This window comes from Pogona vitticeps, chromosome 3, assembly GCF_051106095.1.
Source record: "Pogona vitticeps strain Pit_001003342236 chromosome 3, PviZW2.1, whole genome shotgun sequence".
Taxonomy (NCBI): Eukaryota; Metazoa; Chordata; class Lepidosauria; order Squamata; family Agamidae; genus Pogona; species Pogona vitticeps.
In genome coordinates this window covers 37,624,363-37,646,527 of record NC_135785.1, presented here as the reverse complement: position 1 = coordinate 37,646,527, position 22,165 = coordinate 37,624,363, and the positions used below count along the sequence as shown (strand labels likewise).

Sequence of the window (22,165 nt, the reverse complement as noted above, 5' to 3'; positions counted from 1 at the left end):
AATCCAGTATTAAGTTGCAGCTAGAGAAACCCACTGAATTAGTGGGGGTTTGGTGACCTAACTCCTCCATAAAGTTCTATTAAGTTGATAGATTTTCTCTAGCTTTGACTTACTACAGTGGTACCTCAGTTTAAGAACTTAATCCGTATTGGGATTGCATTCTTAAGTTGAAACATTCTTAAGTTGAAGCACCATTTACCATAGGAATGCATTGAAAACCATTTAATCCATATCTGCTGTTTTTCGTTCTTAAGTCAAGGTGCCGTTCATAAGTTGAAGCATTAGTTCCCATAGGAACTAATGCAAAGCCAGTTAATCCGTATCTACCACTAGGGGGGTATTTTTATTTTTATTTTTCCTTCTTTTGACCTAAGGTGAACTTAGGTCAAAAAAAAAGGGCAAGAAAGGTTTTCTTTTTTCTTTTTTTCTTTCTTTTCTTTCTTTTCTTTCTTTTCTTTTTTTGTTCTTAAGTCGAGGCTGCATTCTCAAGTCGAAGCAACTTTTTGTGAACAGAGACGTTCTTAACTCAAATCATTCATATGTAGGGACATTCTCAAGTCAAGGTACCACTGTACTGGATTTCAGCCCATACTTACTTACTTATTAAATTTATACCCCACCCATCTAGACCGAAGTCTACTTTGGGCGGCTAACAATAATAAACAGAATAAAAACAATATAATAAAATTAAAAAAACAACAATAGTAATATAGTTCAAGATGGGGAAAAACATTGGGTTTAACAAATAGCCTTCAATGGTATAAAACAGCAATTGTATTCACATAGCAGCCACACCAGAGCATCATTGCACAAGAAAAGTCAGCTAGGATAACTACAGTATTTCACTATCTCACATTTCCGCATAGGACTTCAGGCCACAGGTGGTAGTTGTCAGCTTTCAAGAGGCTTCACTCTACGGTCCAAGCACACCTATCACTTATTCTGACTCCAAGCACCACAAATGAACTCCATTTCATCATTCACTTCATCCCGGTTGAGGTCATAGGTGAGTTCTACCGCCCACTCCCTATTTGAAAGGAACAATAAATAAACAAATTTCCAGAGCATAAGGAGAGCTGCAACAGCATGACATGGAACAGCCTACCGTAAACAGGCTCAAGCCACTGCTGCACTTCATCACTTGGCATTAGAGATGGGCACAAACCACTGGTTCAGCAGTTCGTGCTGGTTCAGGTGTTCAACGCTTCAAAGCCCTGCCTCCTTTGGTGAGCACCCACTTGAAGGCAGCAACCTCACTTCCCTGCCTTCATCCCTTGGGTGCTGCCTCTGAGTGGGTGCCTGCTGGAAGAGATGGGGCTTTGATGCGTCAAACACCTCTTTGGCCACTAAATAAACTGGCATGGACTGCCAGACTGTTGGTTCATGCTTATCTACACTTGGCATATCTCCATATAGCTTCACTAAAAATCTATTTCTTCCTTACCAAGGACAGTATGTTACCATTATCCAATGACTTAAAAATCAGGAGCAGTCTGTATCTCTCAGTCTATTTTTTTTAAATATGATTTACAGGATTATGTGATTTATTTTAGAAGGTTATGTTATATTTGTTCTTTTATTCCACAGATTGAGCTTTACAACAATACCCTTCTCTCTCTCTCTCTCTCTCTCTCTCTCTCTCTCTCTTTGCCTCTTTGAAATGGAAATCCCCATTGAAGAGCCACACTGACAAAGTTGATTTACTGCCGCACAAAACCATTCAGGACCTCTTTTAAAAATAAGAAGGCAACTTTAATATTAGAATGTCTCTCCAAGGTCTGCTTTGGTACCAGCGTTTCATTAAATTAAAACTTAATTAGAGTCTAGGAATGAAAGATGAACATCCCTGCTGTAGTGATTTGCATTCCTTAAAAGATTGTTCAGATGGCAGGGTGCCATTCTGGCCTGCTTAATCCAAAGTACTTCTGCTGAACTTTGTCTGGTTTCCTGAACAAATAGCAGGTATCTATCTGCACACCAGGTGCCTGAGTTATGCAGAATTAGACACTTTTCACTCCCTGGGAGAGACAATATATTATGTAATGACGAGCAGCCTCATTTATTTCCAAATCTAGTGACACTGATTACAAGCTTTTATTTATTTTTTCACTCTGCCCTTTTGTCGCTAGAGTATAAGAGGCATCTTTCAATGCCCAGAAATAGATTGTTACCCATCTTTTTCTCTTCAGGTGTTCTGCCTTGGTTTCCAGATATTTTCATTCACCGAGGGAACTCACTAAAGCATGGAAGGTTTGGGAACAGCCAGTGAAATTTAATTAATTATCCCTGTCCTAAGGAAGTTGGCTCAAAGGTCTCATTGTAACTAAAGCAATTATGGGTTTTATCTCAAAACAATGGGATGCCATTCTTGACACTGAAGGTACGTTTTAGCAGGGCTGCCCTGTTTCGAGTCATTGACCCTTGGTGGCTCAGCGTTATTGATATGGGGAGAGAAAGTTCATCTGTGACATTAAACGCAAGATTGTTGTCTCCCATTTTTTAAAAAACAGTAACAATTCTAAATTGGAAAAGAGATGAGATTAACTGTCTTATCTTTTGTTGATGGTTATCTAATAAGAATGTCAAGCTTAAATTTTTGACAAGGGTTCAGTTTTATTCCAAAAAAGGAATGCAGGTATCTATCTGCACCTTGTACATATAAAATAAACTAGTAAGCATTATGTTTAAAATGTGCATGTTCTGTTGGTGAGTAAAGGGTTACAGTTATGTCTGTGATATTAGAAAGTTCAACATCAGTTTCAGCATTAAATTAATAGCTATGTCTTCTCCCAGAGGGTTTGAAAATAGGTTGTAAGTTCTGGACAATTCTGTAAGAATTTTTTTTTAATTTAACCAGAATGCAAAAGACTGGACTGGATGAATCCCAAGCTGGAATTAAGACTGCCAGAAGAAATACCTCAGATATGCAGATGATACCATTCTGATGGCAGAAAGTGAGATGGAATTAAAGAACCTTGCAATGAGGGTGAAAGAGGAGAGCTCAAAAAATGGTCTGAAGTTCAACATCAAAAAAACTAAGATCATGGCCTGTGGTCCCATCAACTCCTGACAAATAGAAGGGGAAGATATGGAGACAGATTTTACCTTCTTGGACTCCATGATCACTGCAGATGGTGACAGCAGCCATGAAATTAAAAGACACCTGCTTCTTGGGAGGAAAGCAATGGCAAACCTAGACAGCATCTTAAAAAGCAGAGACATCAGCTTGCTGAAAAAGGTCCACATAGTCAAAGCTATGGTTTTTCCAATAGCAATGTATGGAAGTGAGAGCTGGACCATAAAGAAGGCTGACCACTGAATAATTGATGCTTTGGTGCTGGAGGAGACTCTTTAGAGTCCCCTGGACTGCAAGGAGATCAAACCTATCCATTTTGAAGAAAATCAAACCTGAGTGCTCACTGGAAGGACAAATCCTGAAGCTGAGGCTCCAATACTTCGGCCATCTCATGAGAAGAGAAGACTCCCTGGAAAAGACCCTGATGTTGGGAAAGTGTGAAGGCAAGAGGAGAAGAGGACAACAGAGGATGAGATGTCTGGACATTGAAGCTACTAACATGAATTTGACCAAACTCATGGGGTCATGAAGAGTCAGACATGACTTAACGACTGAACAACAACAAATATGCCATTGTATATGTTTACAGAAATGTTGACAGTATACTTCTCATTATATAGTATGTAGTAAATGGAAGACAGGAGGGCCTGGTGTGCTTGGGTCCATGGGGTCACGAGAAGTCGGACACGCCTAAATGACTAAACGACAAGTATTCTAAATGTTCTTTCAGGAAGTGACATGATGGCTGGGGAAGGAAAATGAAATGTTTTTTTTAAAAATTGCTTCACATTTCATGTTTTGTGCTGTCAAGTTGCATCCAACTTATGAGGGCCCTAAATAAACATTTTAACTAGTATCACCCTGCCACTGAGTGGGAATTTGAACCCAGGTCTCCTGAGTTCTGTCCAATACACCACATTGCTTAATCCAGTGCAGATCGCTATGTGCAAGAAAAGAGAGGCAGGAAGTGAGAGAGACAGATTCACTCATTTTAAAAAATACAAATGCTACTGATCTTCACTGCTTCAATTCTATGCTATGGCAAATGGCATAGCTGACTGGTGGTGCTTCCTGTCAGAAAAATCCTAGCATTTTTGGAGGGGGGGGGAGGAGCCATATGTTTTAATATGTTGTGTGGAAGCTGCGATTGCATACTGTGTCCTTAAGAAACAAATCAGAACATCTCAAAGCCTGCAAGATTTGTGGAGTGCCCTGAATGGAAGAAGAACACGTAGGACCTACATGGCCCAATTAGATGGCAGAACAAACTTAGGTTTATTCAGCTACATGTTATGCTTCTTTAAAATCAGGTGGACCTTTGGACCCCACAACATTTTAAATAAGTAATGTCAAGGTAAAATGGGACACTATGTGGACACTACATGTTGAAAGAATTAAAACCATTGAAACCCAATCCTGTGAGCTTTTTTGGTTTCTGATAGACTTTCTGGTTTGTGACTGGTCATTAGGCATCAAAAACACTGCCTTTGTCTGTGTACCTACTGCTCAGGCGTAACGTTCAGCCAGGTTTGCAGGCCTGAAATATTCATAGGTTTTGTTCTTCTAATTGATGTGATCACTAAACCTGTGTGTATGCCATGCACAAAAGCTACCCTCTGCCTGCAAGTGGTGCTGGTGGGGAATATTTCAGCTGTCCTGCATCAAGCAAACAGTAGACACTAGTATAAGCATAACTGTTCTGAGGACATCATTGTTATTTCTGCACTGATGCTGTCATCCTCTTAAACCGTTTAGCTCCTATATTTACAGAGCAGCTTATAGGATCAGGCCACAAGACTGATTTTAAATAGTCTTAATTTCATTGGCTTCAACAGAATTAACACTCTAGTCAGATTTGCATAGCTACAGCACCATATAGAGTGATGCACATCTCATCCTGCTATGGAGAAAAACCCTATTTATCTTGTGCTAACACTATACCATCTAAGTGCTGCATCAGGAGGAGGTTTCTGTAAGCATGCATGGCTGCTTGGTGAGCAAACAAAGAGCCACCAGATGGTATCCTGCCTCTTTTGGTGCAATCTGCAAGCATAGCCCATTCAGTTTACATATCTTTCTGATTTGGACCAACCTGTACCCCCACTGCTGCCAAACTGTAAGTGGTTACTTGGCTTTATGATCCAATGGCGCCAGCTGAATGTCCAGCATGGCAGACTGTGCAGACTTCCAGTTCTAAAGGCTGGTTGCACAGCTACAACTTCAGCCTTTTTCCTGTTGTACACTTTCCCATTCATATTACAAACATATCTGACATTTCTTCAATAGATTGTAAATCCCCAGGTCAGACAGTCATACTTTTGGGGGCTAAACTGGGCACTTAAATGCATCATTGCCTTATGGAAACTTTACCATTTTGGGTTACACCTCTTAGCCGTTGACCATGCTCACTAAATTTTCTGGGAACTGTACTCCAGAAATCAACTTCTCTCACCTTTGCTTTTAAATGTACATATACAGTGGTGCCCTGCTTGACAACGTTAATCCGTTCCGTTAAAATTGCTGTTAAGAGATATTGTCGTCAAGTGAAAGAAAAAACCCATTGGAATGCATTGAAAACCTGTTCAATGCATTCAAATGGGCAAAATACCTCATTGTCCAGTGAAGATCCTCCATAGGGGAAGCCATTTTCAATTGCTATCTTTCAGAAATATGTCTCGAAAACAGCATGTGGCCATTTTGAAACCCCAACAATCAGCTGTTTTTGATCGTCGGGAAGCAAAAAATCGATTCCCAAAGCAGGGAACCGATCGTCGTGAAGCAGATTTTCCCCATTGAAACATCGTTTTGCGATCGCAATAGCGATTTCGTCATCTACATTCAGTGGGTCTGCCTCAGTTGGAATTAACCACAGAATTTTGCCTTGAATTTTCCACTGCAGCCCAGCTAGAATACATCTTCATAGTAAAATAATGCATGTAACATTATGCTTCTCTTGGCCTTATTCTGCAGCACCTCCTAGCTCATTGTTTGTACTGAATATGTGAAATGGTCGTGGCACTCTCGACTGTTATTAAATGCATCATTCACAATTTATAAAAATTAGGAGATGCATATTTTTCTTTTACTCATTTGAACCAATGGAGATGGAATATACTGTATATTCTGCAGGATTGTTTCACTTTCTGCCACATGATGAGAGAGTATTCTATTTGTCTCATTAGAAATTATTTGACAGGAAGCACAGAGGATTTGCTCCCACAAAACTGAGCCTGTAAGTGAAAGAATAAACAGCACTGCCTTTTCATTAGTGTCTGACAGTAATCCCTGCTATATCACGGAGACGTTTAAAATATCGAACATGCTTTTTGATAATAACTCCCTTTTCATACTCTGTTTAGAGCTTGATAACAGCAGAGGAGGTTATCTAGAAACCCTGGAATTTCTGCATACTCAGTAAAGTCACCACCACACTCCCCCTACCTAATAGTGAGCAGACACAGGGCATCAGGCTGATTAGAGAAACACCCAGGTTTGGAAGGAAGGAAGAAAGGAAAGGAAGGACGGAAGGAAGGAAGGAAAAGAAAGAAAGAAAGAAAGAAAGAAAGAAAGAAAGAAAGAAAGAAAGAAAGAAAGAAAGAAAGAAAGAAAGAAAGAAAGAAAGAAGGAAGGAAGGAAGGAAGGAAGAAAGGAAGGAAGAAAGGAAGAAAGGAAGAAGTGAGTTCACATAAAGAACAAATTTGCAGTGCTAAATTCAATTGACTGTGAGCTAAAAGAACTTTAGATTGAAATCAGAGATCTCATTGGACAGACAAGAAGCAAAAGAAAAAGGTTTCAGAAATAGGGTTAGAACCCTGAGTGCTGCTTTGTAGCAACTGCCACGTAGAGACAAAGAGAACTATTACAATAGGCAGTACAAAGAAATAGAAGAAAACAACAAAAGGGCAAAAACAAAACATCATTCCAGAAGGTCCAAGAAATCAAAGGGGAATTTAAGCCTAGTTTAGGAGTTCTGAAAGATCAAAGATCTTTTTTTCACCAAGTGAAAATAAAGAGAAGGTGGAAACAGTATATCGAAGACATAAACAAAAGAGAAAGAAGGATGACAAAAATATATGGAACATATCAAAATATAAGGGATCCAGTAGATGGTCATGGTAATCCTTTTTTTTAGCACCAATCAACCTTTTTTCCCCCCAAAAAAAAATAATAACTAAACTGGTATAACATTTTATTTTGTTGAAGACGTGGCAAAAAGAAGTGAAAAAGAATAAAGTTCCAAACAGTTTCAAAAGACAGTTTCAAAAATCTAAAAGCAGTCAAAAAGGTCCATCAAATAACCCTTCAAAAGATCTTGATTCAAAGGCAATTCCAGGACAATTCCCACAGAAAATAAGAAAGCTAATTATCCTAAGCTGAAACTATATTCAAGCAGAACTTCAACATGATTCTAGAAAATGCGGAGACTACTTTGGCCATCTCATGAGAAGAGAAATCTCCCTGGGAAAGACCCTGATGTTGGGAAAGTGTGAAGGCAAGAGAAGAAGGGGACGTCAGAGGATCAGAGGGATGTACAAGTGTTATCGAAGTTAGCAACATGAATTTGACCAAACTCTGGGATGCAGTGGAAGACAGGAGGGCCTGGCATGCTCTGGTCCATGAGGTCACAAAGAGTTGGACACGACTTAACAACTGAACAACAAGAGTAGTGATCAGGTAACAAAACAGCAGGTGAGCATAGCATTTTCCTTAGAGGCTAAACTAAGCACACTCGTGTGTGTGTGTGTGTGTGTGTGTGTGTGTCTGTCTGTCTGTCTGTCTGTCTGTCTGTCTACATGGAAGTTTAGAAGGGGTGGAATTGTTGAACTCTGTTCTGGATGATCAGACACTATCTACTTCACAGAAACGTCTACTCTGTTGTTGTTAATGCCACATAAAGTAATTTAATCTAGTAGGTCATTAGTCTTATCTGATACTGATACTTACACAAACTGCAGGGGGTTCCATGCAGCAAATGATTGTTGTGCTGTGAAATCTCAGTGAAATATACACAAAACAATTTCATTAAATTTGTGTAAATGACAGTTTTCTAGAAATGTGAAAGTGGTACTGTACAGCTATAACAGCTTGGAGCATATACCTTACATGTCTGTGGGTTCTTTTTTGTATACCTGCAGACTAAGCAACTGTGGTCAATACACAGAATTCTAAAATTGATAGAACACCCTCATTCTTTTTGGCTAATATAGATTAAGCATTGTCTCAAAGCCTTCAGGACGACATCTCTGGCCACGATGACACATGCCCTAGTTAGATCTCAACTGGATGACTGGAATGTGTTCTATGTGGGGCTGTCTTTGGGAAGTGTCTGGAAACTCCAGAGGGTCCAAAATGCAGCAGCCAGATTGTTGACTGGGGCTGGTTACAGAGGTCACATGACCCCCCTGTTACAGCAACTCCATTAGCTGCCGATTTGTTTCCTGGCACATATTTTAGGTCTAAGCTTTCTAAAAGACCATTTCTCCTCCTATGAGACTGCCCAGGCTTTAAGATCATCAGGAGAGGCCCTTCTTTCAGTCCTGCCACCCTCACAGATATGCTTGGTGGGGACACAGGAGAGGGCCTTCTCTATTGCTGCTCTTAGATTCTGGAACTCTGGAGTTCCTAACTTGGCTGGCCCAGTCATGCTGTCCTTCCGCAAGCAGGCAAAGACCTTTCTGATGGTTGTTGTGGCCATGTTCTTTAGGTTTTTTTAAAAGGTTTTTCTTCCAGGCCAAACAGCCCGGAAAACCCACAACAACCATCGGATCCCAGCTGTGAAAGCCTTTGAGAATACAAAGACCTTTCTCTTCAGGCAGGCTTTCCCTTAATAACTGGTGGTCCAAGATGGGTTTTTAAATGGATTGTTTGTTTCTTTAAATATGTTTTAGTATTGATTTTATTATCGTTTTTAATGTAATACTTGCTTATTTATTTTAATATTTGTATACCTACTGTTTTTAGTTTTCATATATTGTATTTTTATGATGTAATCCACTTTTAAGGAGAAAGTTGGGATAAAAATATTTTAAATTTTTAAAATCTCTCATATGATCTATCCTCCACATTTTTTAAAAAAGTTTCTTAGACTGCCCTCCTCTTCTTTCAGTTTCTTCTGAGCATTTCTTCATAGTTCATCATTTCTGATCCAATAGATTTTACAGAACACTTTTTAAAGTCCAGCCCAGGATGCACTATTATTTATTTGTATTCAGCCAGCAATTATTGAACTCAGTTTGTTCACAGCAGACAACGCTAAGAACCAGATTACCTATCCCAAATACCAACATGGATTTCAGTGGAATTTTGCTACCTTACATGTGGTCTGATGAATACTCACAGAGGAGCAATCCGCCTTTAGTTAAGCCAGATGATTCCTGCATGATTATGTACCAGGAAACTGAACGTTCAGTGATTCTTGCACCTTCACTTCCACCAGCACGACACATTCTCTTCTTAGCATTTCCATTTATTAAACTGAGTGTCTACATTAGTGGATTTACAGCCGGGTTTTGTCTCATTAAATATTTCCCATTATGCATCTTATCTGAATTAATTAGTTGTGAATTTAATTATTCTGTAGCAGTAGACATTACAGAGAAAATGTCCTCTGTTTGAAGAGCTGTACAGTTCAAGTCTGGTTTAACGGAAAAGAAACCTAGACGTTACCCATTACATAGCAGTGTGTATGCAAAAGGCAACAGCTTATTTTCTTAGTACCCAAAATGTTAACTTGCGCTCTTCTGCTGTAATCACTTGAGGCACTAAGCTGCAGGATTAGAATATTGCTGTATTTTTTTTATTTCTACTAAAAATCCCATAATACCTCATCCACTATGGCCACTGGCCCTGTTGCATCGCAATCCTGGGAGTTGTAGTCCAAAAATCATTTTTGCCTGCTTGTCTTACTGGTGCATTATTTCATCATTTGCATGCTGCCTTTGTGTGACATGGCAAAAAAGGTAGTAAAGGTAAAGGTAAAGGTTCCCCTTGACATTTCGTCAGTTGTGTCCGACTCTAGGGGGTGGTGCTTATCCCCGTTTCCAAGCTGTAGAGCCAGGGTTTTGTCTGAAAACAGTTCCCGTTGTCACGTGACCAGCGTGGCTATACACGGAACGCTGTTTACCTTCCCACCAAGGTGGTACCTATTTATTTACTCGCATTTGCATGCTTTCGAGCTGCTAGGTTGGCGAGGAGCTGGGACAAAACAATGGGAGCTCACTCCGTCGCGTGGATTCGATCTTACGACTGCTGGTCTTCTTGACCCTGCAGCACACAAAGCCTTCTGTGGTTTAGCCCACAGCGCCACTACGTCCCACTAAAAAAAAAAAGGTAGTATACAACATTAAATAATCTTATAGTGCAAGCTGAATGATTGTCTGTACGAGAGGACTGATTCCCTAAAAGAAGCCACAGGCTTGAGGCTACAAGATCTGAGAAGGGCTGTTTGGACAGGACATTTTAAAGATCACCTCTTTGTAGGATTCTTATGAGTCAGAAGCAACTTGATGACACATGACAGCAGCATTGAACCAGTTCTCTAATTGCCTCCTAACAAGACCACCCTCCATTGACAAACATGCTTTTGGTGAACAAACTTGCTGTACGTCCAATGCATTATTTTCATTTTGTAATATTTTTGGAAGGCGCTTGTCTGAAGAAGTACTTATAATCCTTGCTCTTTTATAAATGAATTAGAGCTTCAGCAAGCAGGGCTACGATATGAATGATCTACATATATTTTCCTCTAGAAATTAAACCATAAAAATAATCAAGATGCTCTCAGGCAATCCCTTTGATAAACATTCATAGGGTGAACTGCATTGCATCATATAAATCTGCATACTGGCGAGACTCTGTCACCTCATAATTCTGGTTAACTAAACCTTCTCTGAAATCAGAATGGATGATGGATTTGCTTGGCTGGAACTGCAAGGAAATGTTGGAGCAAATGGTATAAATTCAGAGCAGCATTCTTTCCATCTCTTCGCAACACACTTTACAGCTGGGATTAAACAAAATGGGCTAATTATGAACGGTGCCTTGAGCTCTTCTATTCATTCAGTCACTCTCTTTGGAATGGAAACTACATGATTTTCGCTTTCCTTCTGCATTCCTGGGGACTGATGTGTGAACTTTAATAGTCACAAAGAGATGAAAATGGAGCTCAATTTTCTCATTTCTTGATGTGTGTGTGTGTCTGTGTTTGTGTGTAAAAGTTAATTTAAGTAGCAGACTTTATATACTGAAGGGAACCAGCTTGAATACACTGTTAATGTAAAGAAGGTTACAGTGTGGAGGATTCTTTCCAAGTTTATAATATTCATACACATATATTTTCAAATGAAAATCCACTTATTCATCCTCAGAAGCCATTGTCACATAGTAAAATTAGAGTGGTCCATTAAATAGTTGCTGACCCATTTGGATAAGTGTTCTTTCGACTTCAGAGTGCCAGAGTGGCTCATTTCACACAATTTATTTCAACTTGTTTTTGAAATGCAAGCTTATATTTTGGACTCAGAACTTCCCCAGTAAACCATCTCTGTGTTAAAATAGCACACTGAATATATACTTGTGGATTCTATATTGTTTTGTAGATGCTGAAGCCAAAACTACCATGTTTCCTTGAAAATAAAACAGGGTCTTATATTAATTTTTGCTCCAGAAAACGCATTAGGGCTTATTTTCAGGGGATGCTTTATTTTTTCCATGTACAGCAGTCTACATTTATTCAAATACAATCATGTCATCTTCTTCTGGTTACTGCACAATGGTGGCGGGTGGGGTTTCACTTAACTGGGGCTTATTTTTGGGGTAGGGCTTATATTATGAGCATCCTGAAAAATCATGCTAGGGCTTATTTTCAGGTTAGGTCTTATTTTTGGGGAAACAGAGTAGGAAATAAATAACCTTCCCAAATTGAAAGTATGAGTCTTTAAGATACCACAAGAGAACTAACATGGGGTTTAGATTGGAGTGCAGTTGTGGCCAGGTATGTAATGAAACAATGACAAAATAAGAACCATTATCAAAACACTGCTAGACTGTGCAAATCGGAACTGTGAAGCTCAATTTCTCAGCACCAAACTCAACCATCAGAATTGGGCCCTACAGGCAAATGGCTATTCCAAGAACTCAAAAGAGCCATCAAACCAAGGAAACAGCACCCAACTGAAGAGGAAAAATAGCCACCCCCAAATAAATTATTTCTGCCATACATCAAAGGGGTCATGGACCGCATGGGGGAGCTTTTGACAATACACAACCTACAAACGGTATTCAAGCCCACCACAAAAATACAACAAATGTTACAGTCAGCAAAGGACAGAAGGGACCCCCTCATCACTGCAGGAGTATACTGGATACCTTGCAGTTGTGGCCTGGTATGTATTGGAACCACAAAACGCAGCATTCACACCAGAATCAAAGAACATGAAAGACACTGCAGACTAAAACAACCGGGGGAAAAATCAGCAGTAGCTGAACATGCCCTAAAATAAGCTGGACATGAAATTCTATTTTGAAGTACTGGACAACACCAGCAACCATTATGTTACAGTGGACCCTTGACTTACAGACGGCTTGACTTACAGACTTCTTGAGTTACAGACTTCTCTGGCCGCAAAATTTAGGTTTGACTTGCAGACTGAGATTTGACTTACAGACCAGAAAAAAACCAAAATGGAACAAAAACGGCCTGTTACGGGATTAATCGGTTTTCAATGCACTGTAGGTCAATGGAGACTTGACTTACAGACTTTTTGACTTGAGAACCGCCTTCCAATACGGATTAAGTTCTCAAGTCAAGACCCCACTGTAGACTATACAGGGAAGCCATTGAAATCCACAAACACCAGCAGACTTCAACAAAAAAGAAGAAAGTTTAAAACTCAACAAAGCCTGGTTCCTAGCACTGAAAAATACAGTGTGCAAAAGGTCAATGAACTCTACCCAGCCACAAGGACCAGTAATCACTGCACACAAAAGACCAGCTAACGACAGATAATCTCTCCCCCTTATCACAACAATACACCCACAACAAACACACACTGATCACCATAATTGCCCAATCTTCTGAAAAGTACAAAAGCTGACCCCACAGCTATAAATACTCAACTATCGAACAAACTGCACCAGAGCACAGACAGAGTTCTGACTCCTGTCCTCTGAAGATGCCGGCCACAGAGATTGGTGAAACATTAGGAAGAAAAACCTTAAGAACATGGCCAAACAACCCAAAAAACTCACAACAACCATTGGATCCCGGCCGTGAAAGCCTTCGAGAATACACAGATAGATTGATTTCTCGATACGTTGGAGAATATTCATATATTCATATTCATTGAGTCATTAACCTTGATGAATCACGAATCAAAACGAATCACCATTTTTTACAATTTGTCCCCATCTCGAAATATGACTCTTCATTTAATTTGCAGCAGAGAAGCACTCTGACAGTTAAAAAATTGAAAACATTATATATGAGTGTTCATTTATGTATATGCATGCTCATATATATTCATTTCAACAGAGCTTTCCCCCTCCATGCAGATTGTCCATGTATGTGTGTATGATTGAGATTAAAACAACAGTGAAGGAGCAATGAGTCATCTACCTCCATGCTAGGATCCTAATTTAGATTGAATTCCCACTCTTCCATTTTGATTATGAAAAAAAGAACCAAAGTAGTTGCATGCTACATGTTAAAGGCAAAGGCCAGAATCCTCCTGGTTAGTTAAACCAGTGTTAAGTGCAATGACACAAACTGCACCAGTGAATTGCTACTAATCACACATCAATGACATGAGTTCATGCATGATACAGCAACTTCTCAACTAGCGGCAATTCACTGGTGCAGTTTAAGCCACTGCACTTATGTTGGTGTAACTGACCAGTAGGATTCTGTCCAATATCTTCCTTGACCCTCATATTCCATTATAAACCAAATATGAAAATTCCATTGCAAACCTACTTTAAGATGCCTACTTCAGGCATCTGATACACAGATTTCACACACATACAAAGCTTGGACTCTCAGTATGTACCTATGCTTATCTGGTTAAGTGCCAAAAGTCTCTCTGATGTTTTCATTCCAAATCACTAATGCATGATTTAGAGCATATTGTCCCTATTGCATACAAACTGCCATCATATAATAGCATTTATTCCTTTGAGGGCGACTGCTCATTGAACTAAAGGTGTAGGCTATTTCAGAGCTGGGATACAATGTCCCATCCTACTCTCTTTCTCAAGCACATAATGTCTTCCCACTCTTTCAAGAAACACCTCTGGAAAGGTTGGCAAGTCTGTTTAATATGCCTTTAAATTCAACTATGCAGAAGTCTGTCTCAGACAGGACACGCCCTAGCTTGTCTTAACATATCTTATCCCCAGCCATGTGTCAAATCATAGATAGCTTCTCAGCTACAAGGTGACTAATGTGCAATCACCTTATGGCAAAGCTAAGTATTTTGGTGGTGATAGAAAGGGTTTCTTCTTATCTACCAAAATGGCAGCATATGCTCTAGCATTTGAAACATCACCACAAAATCCCAGGTCATGCTATGTGGGTCAGTGTTGCAGTCATTCCCATGCCAATGCCAAAGGTATTGAAACATATTAGGTATTAACATGCATGTAGTCCCAGTATGGTATAATGGGCAGAGTGTCAGACTAAGATTCAGGCGCCCTGAGTTCAACTCCACACTTGGGGTATTTGTGGCAATGATAAAACTACTCTTTAAATATCTCACATAATCTTGAAAACTCTATTAGGGTCATTATACAATACTGTACAATGTTTTGTTAAGGTAATTGACCAGCAAAAGTAAGCAACATTATTTAAATTAGGAAACATAAAATCAGTCTAAAACCACTAAAACATCTATATACATATATATAACTACATTCATACATCTTATTAGATATCTCCTGCCTCCCTATCATAGACCTTGTCTATGGGCTATTGTAGCTTGCATAGAATGACAGAATTGTTACTTAGAAGCTCATAGATCCTGTATGATCATTAAGGCCTCTACGTGTATACACCAATTTACAGATACTATAGCTGCGCTTTGGGTGGAACCTTTCCTTCACAGATTTTTATTACAGCAGCAGAGAATTTAGCTACTTTTGTCAACATATCTGAATTTTGGTTCAGCCCAGTATATCTGCCAGGGCATCGCCCTGTCAGCAAGAGCAGTGTGTAATGTGCCTCCAATCATACAGGAAATGCCCTTGTGTAAGAGTTAACAAGGACGTCTCAAATGCCAGAATAAAAAGCACAATGAAGTAACACATGGAAGATGGTTTTGATCTCACCAGAGTTACAGGGGCATATACGATGACTGTAAGAGATGTTGTTATAATTCCCTTCCTGAACTGCTGATGGAAGTGCATTGAAGCAGGCCAGAGTAAGGGCTTCACTATAATTCTGATGCAGCTTGACAGCAAAGAAAAGCAACAATTAACCTGTATACCTGAGGTATTAACATGACCTGTGAATCTCCTCAGATTTTGTGATCTCTGCCTTGTGTGCTATGCCAATCTGTTGTCCTCTCATGCACAGTGCATGACAGTAGACCTGTGTGCAGAAGTCTGAAGTTTCTCCCCAAAGAATTCACCAAGTAAAATAAAAAGGCAGACAGAGCATGAGAGTATGGGAACATTATGCATGCATACTTTATCGATCATAGTTTTCTACAAACACCTACTTGACATTTGATACCTGCAGCTCAAGCCCAGGATGGAGGAAGGGTCACTCTCCAATACTGGAATGGGAAACCCTCTCCTACGTAGACCATGGGTCACTAAAGCCAAATACAGAGATCTTTCTCAGAGCTCTATCACCAAATCAGCTCAGTTCAAGATTAGAGATGGGCATGAACCAGGAAAACAGCATTTTGTGGTAGTTCATGGGTTGTTGCTATTCACAAAGCACAAACTTTTACAAACTTCATTGCTGTCTAAAGACCACTTTCTTGCAAAACCTGATTTGGGGGGCTGTGACTTGGACATCCTAAATCAAATTTTCTCCAAACTTGGAGGGGATGGGGATGAGAGTCAACTGAAGATACCCTGGCCCAGAGAAATTCCAAAGCTCTCTTGGAACCAGTTACAGAACCATGGGGAAGACTCGGGTTGATCTCATTGGACACTGTTTATACTCAAGCCACCCAGTCCAACTGAAATGTATGCAGGACTTCCTCTTCGCCGATGATGCAGCCATTGTTGCCCACTCTGCTGAAGACCTCCAACAACTCATGAATAGTTTTGCAAGGCCTGCCAAGACTTTGGACTAACAATCAGCCTGAAGAAAACACAAGTCATGGGCCAGGGTGTGGACTCACCTCCCTCCCTCACACAAAAATTGGAGGTTGTTCATGATTTTGTGTACCTTGGCTCAACAATCGCTGACACTCTCTCCCTAGATGTCGAGTTGGGTAAAGGAATTGGGAAAGCAGCTACCATGTTCTCTAGACTCACAAAGAGAGTATGGCTTAATAAGAAGCTGACGGCATGCACTAAAATCCAAGTCTATAGAGCCTGTGTCCTGAACACACTCCTGGACTGCAGCAAGTCCTGGACCCTTTGTGCACGGCAGGAGAGGAAGGTGAACACCTTCCATATGCATTGTCTCTGACACCTTTGTGTATCACCTGGCAGGACAAAGATCCAAATAGAGTAGTCCTAGAACGAGCTGGAATTTTTAGCATGTATAAATTACTGAAACAGTGCTGTCTATGTTGGCTTGGGCATGTCATGAGAATAGCTGATGGTCGGATTCCAAAAGATCTCCTGTATGGAGAATTAGTGCAGGGAAATCGCCTCAGAGGGAGACCACAGCTGCGATACAAGGACGTCTGCAAGCAGGATCTGAAGGCCTTAAGAATAGACCTCAACAGATGGGAAACCTTGACCTCTGAGCGTTCAGCCTGGAGGCAGGCGGTGCAGCATGACCTCTCCCAATTTGAAGAGACACTTGTCCAGCAGGCCAAGGCAAAGAGGCAGTCCCGAAACGAGCAAAACCAGGGAGCTGGACAGGGGACAGATTGGATTTGTCTTCAGTGTGGAAGAGATTGTCACTCTCGAATTGGCCTTCTCAGCCACACTAGACGCTGTTCCAAGATCTCCGTACAGAGCACGATACCATAGTCTCTCAAGACTGAAGGATGCCTACTACCCAATCAAGCAACTCTTAACCCATGAAAAAAAAAACATGAACCAGGCTGGTTCAAAGTTTATTTCATAAACTGTTTAGGGAGCTATACTTTCACAAAGCAAAACAAAATGCTGAACTTTTTCATCATTGACATTTCATTTTACTTCATTCCCCCTCTCCATTTAGAGATGGGCCCAAACAGAACAAATCATGAACCAGTTTATTATTTTTTAAAAAATGGCATGGTTCATGATTTGTGGACACCAATGAACCACAAACCATCATGAACCGTCATTGTGCCAGTTTGTGCCCATCTCTACTCCTGATTTCTATGCCAAATATTTGGATACAAAATTGATCAGACATTGTTAGCATATATGTAGTTGCTACACTCTGGCCTAACCCGGCTCATCACTTTCTTTTCTGTTGCCTTTGGCATTTTGTATTAATTTAGTTTTTATTAATTTAGCTGCTTCAAGAAGTTCCATCTGAAGAGAGAATTAAAATTTAGTACCTAAATAAAATAAATAGAATTTACTGATCAGTAAAAAGCCTGCACATGTGGGTCTAATGTCTCCTTTTCTCAAGATTTGGGCTACGCAAGAATACTTCAAGTTGTCTTATCCACATGAAGACAAGATAGGTCCATCTGCAAATCAGGCCTAATTCCCTGAAGACTAATAGCTTTAGTTTTCTACACATATTATTTGGTGGTCAGTGGCAAACTCTGATGACAAGAAATCCACATTTCACATAAAAAGAAATGTCTGAGCCAGCAAACATATTTTTAATGTTTCGTGTTTTTAATCCTTCCAGGGAGGGTTGTATATATGTATCAATCACCACCCACTGATTGTCATAGGTAATTGATTTGTTTAATTAATCAAATAATTTATCTTAGGTTATATTCATAACATTATCTGAGTGCTATGGCAGGTTTGTGTTACATATAGCACTGATGTTACCTGTCTGTCATGGGTTTGGAGGGAAAGTTCCATCCTATGGGGAGTGGAAGGCGGGACATCAGGAGGAGGGGCTGTACTGTATATATAGGTGAAGCGTGTGTGGAGAGGGAGACGCTGGGATGTGACGAAGCAGCAGCTGGGAAGAAGAAGCTGGTGTGGGAGTCTGTGTGTCAGACAGGGTACTACTGTGTGTCAGAGTACCAACCTGATAGGTTCAGGTGTCTGTTGGTTAGCCAGAACTGATAGGTTCAGGGTCTGTGCTTCAAGTTAAGGGTTCTGTGTGAACCAAACTGTATGCATGTATGAATGAGAATAAGCCACGTTACTTTATCTTATTCACCTGATCGTTTTATTTTGCCTGTGTGTTGTATTTAAATAAACCTTATTCTTTTATTGTTTAAAAATCCATCCCTGGTCTGTGTGACTTCTTATAGGGAATGGTTGGTGGCAGCTTAGTTAACGTGTGGCAGATCCCAGTAGGTCTGGGTTTGTCACATTGATTGGTGTCCAGCGTGTGGGATACGACTGGTCCAGTTGTCCAGTGGTCCAGCAAAGCCTTGGCACGTGTGCCCAGAGCAAGGGGGGTCTAGTCAGGGACAATCTGAGGCGCGTAGGTAATCTTCTAGGTGTACCTCACGGGGAGGTGCGCTAGTGGAAGAACGTGCCAACTGGGGAGACTAGATTAGAGTGCTCTGAGGCAGCCTGTTTTTGGCGGGAAAAAAGCTGAGGCAAAACTGCGTAGTAACAGTGATCTAGCCTGCCTGCTGAGAGGCCCAGCAGAGGGGGGTAGACTCCAACTTGCTACAGTTGCAAGTTAAGTGCTGAAGGAACAGCAGCAAGCTCTAGAAGGCTGGTTCTGAGGCAAGAAAAAAAAGTGGTTGTTTTATTTTGAGGCTTGACTTTTTAAAGCAGCCTGTTCTGAGGGGGGATTATGCCCTTGACTCGAAGCCAGATGGCAGAAATGGGTGAAGTGAAAGACCCCCAGATTGACCAAGGTTCTGAGGATGAATTTGGCTCAGTGCAAGGTGACAGCACAGGAGAGCAGAACCCAGAACTCAGAAAATTGCTCATAGCCCAACAGCATGAACTGAGGATGAGGCAATTTGAAGTGGAGGAAAGGGAAAGGGAAAGGCAAAGACAATTTGAATTAGAGAGAATGGAGAGGGAAGAAAGAATGGAGAGAGAGAAAATTGCTCTGGAAAAAGAAAGGATGGCGTTTGAATTAAGGAAATTGGAAATGATGAACCAGAATAATAATAACAATAGGGATTCTGAGGGAGGCCAATTGTCTAAGGCTGACCTGAAGAAATTCCCTGTGTACCACAAGGGAGATTGTCCTGAGGTGTTCTTTTCCTTAGTGGAAAGAGCGTTTGTGGACTTCTCAGTGAGGGAAACTGAGAAGATGACCATCATGCGATCTTTAATCAGTGGTAGCCTGGCTGAGGTCTATGCCGAGATGCCTGAGGAACTGATGAAAGATTTTGCAGAGTTTAAAAAACTGGTGTTTGCAAGACATGGGATAAATGCGGAACAGCTGAGGCAAAGATTTAGGTCAATCACCAAGAAGCCAGAGCAGACTTTTACCCAAGTGGGGGCCCAATTGGTGAGGCTGCTTGAGAAATGGCTATCTCAGGAGGGGACAGAGACCTACGAGCAGCTTAAAGACTTGATAGCACTGGAACAGTTCTATTCAGTCCTGCATGGGGAATTGAAATTCCAGGTGAGGGAAAGGAAACCAAAATCTGTGGCAGAAGCAGCCGAGATCGCAGATTTTATTTCCCAAATAAGAAAGCCCTTGGGTGAGGGGAAATCTGTAGGTAAACCCAAAGAAACCTACAGCAAGTACTCTCAGGGACCAGGGAAAAACCAGCAAGGGGGAGGGGCCCATGGTGAAGGGAAGCCCTCAGACATGAAACCAAGACCTCAGATTTTGGAGGGAAAACCAAAACAAGATGAGAAAGACTCAAAATATAGCAGAAAATGTTATTTCTGTCAGGGAAAGGGCCATCTAATCTCAGAGTGTGAGAAATTAAAGCAGTTAAAAGGAATTGTGCCTCAGGATTCGAGTGGGACCAAGCCAAAAGCTGTGTTCTGTGTCCAGAAAGAGCAAGGCTCATTGTCACTGAGGGAGCCTGTTGCCATGGCTACTCAGTCTGGAACAGCTACCTCTGCTGATCAGGCTGAGGAAAATGGTCCTCTTGTAGAAGTCAGGCGCTGCCTGCTGGTGAGAACAGATTCTCAGTTGTTTGAGACAGCAGGGGTGGACATAGGAATACTTGACCGTCAGTATCGGGGGCTACGGGACACTTGTTCCCAGGTGACCCTGTGCCATCCAGATATTATTCCTAGGGAATATATAATCCCGAATGAGAGCATAAAGGTAGCAGGGATTGAGGGGCAGATAATCTCACTGCCAGTCGCAGAGGTACCTGTCAACTTTCAAGGCTGGAGGGGAGTTTGGCGGCTAGCGATTTCATCGACTCTGCCAGCAGCCGTGCTCGTGGGAAATGACCTGGCTGAACATGTGAAACGGGTGCTAGTGATTACACGCTCACAAGCCACCACGGGGACAGTTCAGGGGGGTAATGATGAGCCAGAGACGGAAGCAGAGGGGAGTTCAGAAGCTGTGGTGGAAACCTTAACCACAGACAGCAGATTTGGACAAGAGCAAAAGGCAGACGCCACTCTCCAAAAGTGTTTTGAACAGGTGACTGACGCCCAGCTAACACCTGAAACCCCAGTGAGATTTCTGGAGAAAAAGGGGATTTTATATAGAGAGACCCTGAGGAATACCTCAAAAGGGGGAGATGGGATCAGAAGTCAGCTAGTGGTGCCTGAAAAGTATCGCCCCATGATCTTACAAAGGGGGCACTCTGACATGTTTGCTGCACACTTAGGGGTGAACAAAACACAGCAGAGAATCACACAGAATTTTTACTGGCCTGACATAGGGAAGCAGATCAGGGAGTTCTGTAAACAATGTGATGTGTGTCAAAGGCAGGGGAATAGCCGCGACAGGACCAAAGCAAAGTTGTGCCCTTTGCCTGTGATTGACACTCCGTTCAAATGCATAGGGGTGGATATTGTGGGACCTTTGCCCAAGGCCACAAAGAGGGGGAACAGGTTCATTCTCACAATTGTGGACCATGCCACAAGGTACCCTGAAGCCATACCCTTGACTAACATTGAAACTAACACAGTGGCAGATGCCTTGGTGGGGTATATGTCCAGGATGGGATTTGCCTCAGAAATAATCACAGATTTGGGCGCATCGTTCACATCAAAGCTCATGAAACGCTTATGGCAAATCTGTGGAATAAAGCACAAGGAAACCACTGCCTATCATCCTGAAAGTAATGGGTTAACTGAGAAGTTCAATGGGACTCTAATGCGCATGATTAGGGCTTACTTGGCAGAGAATCCAAACAATTGGGACCAGAAGCTGCAATCCCTTTTGTTTGCTTATCGATCAGTGCCACAAGCCAGTACCGGGTTTAGTCCATTTGAACTTTTATTTGGGAGAAGGGTGAAAGGGCCCCTTGATTTGATCAAACAAAATTGGGAGCAGATCACCCAGGATGACCCACAAGACGTTGTGACATACATAGACTCTTTAAGGAATAACCTAAAGAGAAACTTAGAGCTAGCAGCAGAGACCCTGCAAGCTCAAAAGGTCAGAAAGAAAGATTGGGATGACCAGGAAGGCAGGGAGAGGCACTTTAACCCAGGGGAGGGAGTGCTTTGGCCTAGGCTCTGCAGAGAGAACAGACTGCAGCTGGGTATCCCAGAAACAAAATACTTGGGTCACATGGTAGGGGGAGGAGTGATAAAACCCCTGGAGGCCAAAATAGAAGCTGTTCGTGATTGGCCTAGACCCAACACCAAGAAAAAAGTCAAATCATTTCTTGGGTTGGTGGGCTACTACAGAAAGTTCATCCCGAGGTTTAGCGAGATTGCGGCTCC

The 22,165-nt window shown here is 41.4% G+C and overlaps 1 long non-coding RNA gene across 2 annotated transcripts in view; it reads left to right on the top strand.

The window, feature by feature from the left end:
* Positions 1–226: 226 nt before the first annotated feature.
* LOC140705517 (uncharacterized) overlaps positions 227–22,165 on the top strand; it is a 68,327-nt gene continuing 46,388 nt past the window's right edge. For both annotated transcript variants that reach the window (XR_012084913.2, XR_013542995.1), the window contains exon 1: positions 227–7,765. This is a non-coding gene — a long non-coding RNA (uncharacterized LOC140705517). The remainder of the gene's footprint in view (positions 7,766–22,165) is intronic.